Consider the following 6,525-nt stretch of genomic DNA (forward strand, 5'->3'; position numbering starts at 1 on the left):
GAGCCGACTGTACTGACGCGCATCGAGAGCCGCCACGTCCTCGGCCGCGTGGCTCGTAACTCTTTTTCCCTCGTTCGCGCCCTCTCCTCCCCCTTCATTCCTCCGTCTCCTCTTCCTCCTTCTCTTCTCCTCCTCCTCTCGCGGGCCCTCTCTCGTTTGGCCAGCGTTCCGCGCGACAGCGAGTTCTCTCGCTTCTCAGCGAGCCCAACAGCTGTTCGCGCTTTGACATGTCACTGGCCTTGCCCGCTTCGGCCGGTCCCTCGTTTGCCTACTCGGCCATTTATCCGCGGCTCTCTCTGCATCTCCCTCATTCTCCTTCGTCTCCCTATCGCCTCGTCTCGCTCCCCNACTCGTGATCAGAGCGCGAGTCGCACTTTGGAGGACTCGAAAACGCGAACGTCGGTGTGATCGAATCGCGAAGAATGAAAATAATTCGGCGAATTAGATTTTCGATTTTCGATATGCAAATCCTTTTTCAGTGGTGGATTTGCGACAATCTTCTTTACGAGGTCGCTATTGTGTGAGCGTAGCGCGGTGAAATTACGAGCTCTCGTTAGATACAATCCCTAATATATATATATATATATATATATATATGTTCTATAAATTATCCTTTGAATCGCACGACTCCTCTCCGCAAGCGTCATTAAAGCGCGGTACCGCTTTTCACTGCCCCGATACTCGTCTTGCACGCGCGTATTGCGTCGCCGAATTTCAGTCCACGGATCTTCAAGGCCACGGGGACATTAAAGCGGCTGTTCTCCCTCTCTCTCTCTCTCTGTCTCTCCGCTCTCTATCCGTTTTTCCCCCGTTCTCTCGTTCTCGACCCCGCGCTATCTTTCGACAGGGCCTCCCTCTCTCGTTCCTCCGAATCCTCGCTGATTTCTGCGTCTCGCTTCCACCACACCGACTCCCGCCCTCGTACCTATCGCTCTCCTTCCTATCGAGAAGTACATAATCCTGAAGGCCTAATAACATATTCCTCTGGGGAGAGGGAGAGCAGGTACGGGCAACGCACAGGCTTATATCTCCTGCGCCGCTCGCTCGCTCACTCACGCGCGCGCGGCCGGGGGGAGCCTGTCCACCCTCTTTCACGAGCAGTTCTACCCCTCCGATCCAATTCCATCTATCCGTAGGGGTCGTCGACTACCGTGGCCGGGGGGCGGAAACCCGAGGGATGCCATGGCGGGCCACCCTCCTCGCCTTCCTGCCTGCCTGCCTGCCTTCCTTCCTTCCTTTTTCCTCTACTCTCCTTAGCCGCGCCATCTCGACAGGGGTGGAAACGTCTATCGAAGGTCACACGAAATTGGGTAGTTCACGGGCTATTACCTTGGCCGATCGCCGCTAACGATAAATTTCGCGATGCGAGAGAAAGGAAGAGAGTGAGAGAGAAAGAGAGAGAGAAAGAGAGGGAGAACACGTGGACGAGTTTTGCCGCCGTAGCGGAATTCCCTGCGGCCGCCTGCGTCGCGCATTCGCTTCCGGCATTCTACACATACGATCGTTCGAGGAAAAAATGCGAGGAGACGGTAATATCGCGCATCGGGTCGAGAATAGCGGAGGAGTGATCGCAAGGGACGATTCGAATTCATTTCTCGTGGGTCAATTAACACTCGCTGGGCGAAGACATATTTAAAATATATATTATTCAAATATAATCGCGAACTAATCGTTTTTCTTGAAATCATAATGACTAACATTCAATAAGCAAAGAGTTGGAAGAGGAATACCGAGCGGTACAATCGTAAATATTATTTAGAAGTACAAAAAAATAGAATACATTTAAAAAGGTAGGGGCTTTCTCTCTTGACGAGATCTTCGACTCCGAGTGATCAGCGCGAATCTGTTGCCGAGATGTTGATCGTCAACTTCGCACTTCAAGAGCGGCGCCACGAAGAATTTTTTACTAAATCGACCCCCTTCGAATCTAAAGTCGAACTGACTGACGCTAGTTGAAATTGATTCGCTTGAAACTCGAAAGGCGCCGATGTTTTAATAAAAAAAAGGTGGACAGCGTCTTTGGAGCGCAAAGGGTTACGGTGGATTAACGGGAGCTCGAGGAGCGTTTCTGATCGGCGATTGACACAGACGCGCGGACGCAAGAGGGGCCAATCCGACGAGCTAGCTATACGTCATACATTTATAATGCGCGGAATAACTCAATATTCGAGGACGCGACGGGGCAACGAGTGAGATCCGCCGGTGGAGTTTAGGGAACGCCGCTAATAAATCAGAGTATCGGCTAATTCGGTTATCCGCCTCTCGATCCCACTCCCGCCGCCGTTTCCTCGCGCCCCGCGCGACGGTCCTTCCCGCCTCCGGGAAAAGTCCCTTTCGACGGTCGTCGGGCCACCGGAATGAAATTCGTTTCTCTCGTTCTCGCATTAGCATTTTAATGAATTTCGGCTTCTAAAGTCGAACTTTCTGAAATGAGGCCGGTCGGTTCGCGAGAGGAACGACGTCGAAATCGGGCACGGATGTGGGTCACTATGGATCCCGCGGGGACGCACGGCGACCCGACGAACGGACGGACGGATGGTCGTATCTCGTTTCACCTCAGCTGCGCGTCTGTTCCTACGGGACGTTCACGCGAGATTTAGTCTCGAGCGGCGCGGATAAATTCGCCGCGGGATAAATTACGCGCGCGGTCACGCACCGCGGGTCTTCGGGAGCGGAAATACGCGCGATAAGACACACGCGATTCGTCCTGGGTGCGTTCTCGTGTAAAGGAAGAAAAAGAGGAAATTAATCAAGATATCAAGTTCACGCGCTCCGTCCCGATGCACTCTCTAAATCTCTCGGAGCGAAATCTCGCTCGGGACGAGCGAGAATTCACCCGAAGCGATGGTGAAAATATCGCGCCACTCGGGATCGCGAGAGCGAATGTTTAATACAAACTCAGAGCGGATTCTTAATCGATGCGAGTGAATGTTTCAATCGATCCGAGCGAATTTATTTCGGCGACAGTGCGGAGTACATTGAGCTCCAAACACGGTTCGAACACTCTTTCTCGGCGCCTCTCGGAACGCAACCGATAAGACGAGAGAACTTAAGGGGATGCCACACTTGAAAACTTTCACTTGAAAACTTTACCGACAGAATATTGATTCTTCTCTACAAAGTTTACGTCTTATCGGTTGCACGGAATTATATATGCAAGTGTTTTTACACAGTGAAAGTATGTGATAAAATGAATCGGAGCATTTGCTCAATGTGTGGCGAGAACGATTGAAAATTTTCAAACCGACATCTCCGGCCGTCTATTAGCCCGACAAAAAATATGTATTATCTGATACAAACGTTGTGCAGCTCAAGTTGTTCGAATAACTCGGTTGCTGCGCCAGTTTTTCGAGTAAAATTTCACTCCAAGAAATTCGAAGAGCGCACGGAACAGTCGGATCAGGGAGGAGAAATCAGGGAGGGATCGATAGCGTGACGCGTCAGTGAGTTCGAGCCGTATGCAAACGGTAGTTCACGCGGGACGCCGAAATTTCGGCTGCGTTTGCGAACACTGCGTGGCCGACGGCGCGGGCTTAATGTGTTAATCCGGGCGAGCGCTTTACCCTTATCAATTACCATTACCACCATCGCCGCCGCCGTCGTCGTTGCCGCCAGTTAACGAGACAAATATTAGCACGGCAAATATTAACTACAACGACTTCGCGCTGGAAATCTGCTAATTCGCATGCGACGCGCGCGCGCGCGCGACAAAGAGGCGGTCGTCGTAAAAACGCGACGTCAGCTGCGAAAGATACACCGCAGCGGCCGTAGGGAAACGGTAAAAACTGAAGCACGACCGAAGTACGGCTATTTTTAAACCGGGAGCGTTGAATGACGCGGCGAACGACGCCGGAGCTTCCAGAGCGCGCCGTAAAAGCGCATTTTACACGTATGTGATGCATTAGCATGCGTTAAGTATTCACGAGCCGTGCATCGCGGTGCGCACCGGGACGCGCAACAACGCTTGGCGTGTCGGTGTTGCTCGCGGATTTTGTCTCCAGTTGAAAATCCGCCTCGCGATTTGCGGCCATTCTCCGACGGTGACGAGCGGCCACGTCGTCGAGCGCTTCCGACGGCGCTTTGAGATACTCTTATGCAATTTAATCCCCCCCCCCCTATTACGTACAAACTAAAAATAGAAGACTCAGAATTAGAAGCTTCGTCGTGAAATTTCGAATATGTTGAGTAGTATTATTCCTACTCGAAACTCATAAATAGCTGCTAATTCTGAGCTATTTGTTTTTTAGTTTTCACGCGGTAGAGAGGGAAGAGGCTAACTGCATAGGGAACGATCGAGTGCGCTCTTGGATACGTCTAATTTCTTACGCCACCTTAGGAACGCTCGCAGTCACGGCCGCAAAAACGGCCACGACACGTGAAAAAGTGCGACAGCCGGGATCCCGTCGCGTATTACGACGGTAATTCGCGAGGGCACGTAAAAAACGGCGCGGAGGCACGTGTAAACCGTAATATACGGGGTGAGGCGGTCGTAACGTGTCGCGTATATATGCGGAGGGCGGGGAAACGAGGTGATATTATGATACATTATTAAAGGCGACCCCTTACGAAAAGGCACCCACACACCACACACGCAGACAAACACGCACACACACGCGCGCACATACATATACGTGGCTCGACGTGTCCCTTCTGTTCCGTCGCATTTCGCCTCCCCCCTTCCCTTTCGCAGATATATACCTTTATATCTGTGTGTCTCTCACCTGTTTAAAAGTCGCCGGGAAATCGGGCGACCCGTTTCTCGCGCTCTCCTTCCGTCGTCGGGCTTGATTTTATTGTGTTTAGCGCGCGCGCTCGCCCGCTCGCTCGTTCACGCAACAAGCTGGCGCATAATAATAATAACCGGTGTAAGTTTTCTCTTTACGCGTCTATCACTATAACTCAAGTCGTACAAGTTGGACGCCCGAAGTGGCCGGCACTATAATTTCGCGCGCTCGGGGCCCGAAGAACGCATGAGAACTGATTGCGCGGCTATATTTAACCGCGCATCGCTCGCGCTGCGCTCATCTATAATATATAATATAGATATGTATATATTTATTCCCCTTGGAGGTTAATGCGCGTGTAACTGTTTGTGAGGAAATTACGAAAATTATAAATGTTGATTTCCCGAAGGATGATATATTCCGAGTCTTCACGACGCGACGCTTACCGCTCGTAATCACTTAAGAAAATGTCAGCCGCTGCGCGGATTTAGTGTTAGTGATTACTCACTTTCATCGTTGAGCGCGCGTTTGTGTGTGCGTGCTCAGCGGTTATCGACGGCAACATTAATCAGGCCCCGCTTGAATATTCATACTTCTTAAGCGATACTTGTTAACTCTTTCGCTCGCCGCGTCGCCGATCACGGGCCTACTTTTTCTTCATTTGTAACATGCAAATGTGCAGTTGTACGGCCGCGCACGGCGCCTAATGTCTTACCGTAACGTGTCCCGGGTTATGATTCAAGTCGTTTAGCATTCGTAATTTTTCAAAGCGACGTATTAACGAGCGAGGAAAGAAGGGAAATATTTATTTTCACCCGAGGAACGCACACGTGTGCGCGTTGGATGGTGTGCGCGCGCGCGAGCAGGCACGATATCGACAAGTTGAAAGACCATTATCGCGTCGTTTACACATGTCGTTCGCTCCTTTGTGCGCCCTCTCTTGCGTGTATCCCCTTCGCGGATAGTTTTATCGACTAATTGACCGCGTGCGCCAGGCATTAGCTCGCGGCGCTATCGATATGAAGGCGTAACGCTATTCCTCCTTTCCCCCCTCCCCCTTCTCTCTTTTTCTCTATTTCTCTCTTACTCTGTCTCTATGCTACTCTATCTCGTGATTTCCTTCGACGATACCTTAGGCGTCGCCGTTATCCGGAATGGCCCCGGATTTTATCTCGCGCTGTTCGCGCGGAAGCATTTACTGTTAGCTTCTGATTGCGACGGTCTCCGGAGACGAGATAGCGGCCGCGAACGACCGTAAAAAGCTCGTTAATCAACACGCCCCAATAGCGCGTTCACGGTTAATACCTCGTTCTTCTATCGCGTGTGCGTCCGACGTGTGCCCATTAACGCCGTGATAATGCGTGTGTCGCAGGCGCAAAAGAAGCGGCCTGGGAGTGCCTCCTCGCACTTCCGATGAGAGGCGCCGATCGGGATCCTCGTCGGGCGTGCGAATCCATCGGGCGATCGCGGTCTTCCCCGCGCGCCTTCGGCGCGATTTCCTCCGCGTCGCGCCTTCGCCTCCTCGAACGGAAGGTCGACGCGCGTTATCGTGCATCGTCTGCCCGCGCCGAGCGCGGCTTTCCACGGTAACGAGAACATTTGCCGGTCCGTTGCCGGAGGATCACGAAGTCACAGTGGAGGAGGAGGAAGGAGAAGTGCGCGCGGCAGGGGCCGAAGATAAATTACGGACGTGGCAAGGCGTCACGGAAGGTTCCTTCGCGCGCCGCTCAACGAGTTTCTCTCCACCGGGCCTTTTCCTCGTGCCGCGCGCGCTTCCACCCCCCCCCCCCCCCCCCCCCCC

Source organism: Dinoponera quadriceps, unplaced genomic scaffold, assembly GCF_001313825.1.
Source record: "Dinoponera quadriceps isolate SergipeBrazil2010 unplaced genomic scaffold, ASM131382v1 scaffold37, whole genome shotgun sequence".
NCBI lineage: Eukaryota > Metazoa > Arthropoda > Insecta > Hymenoptera > Formicidae > Dinoponera > Dinoponera quadriceps.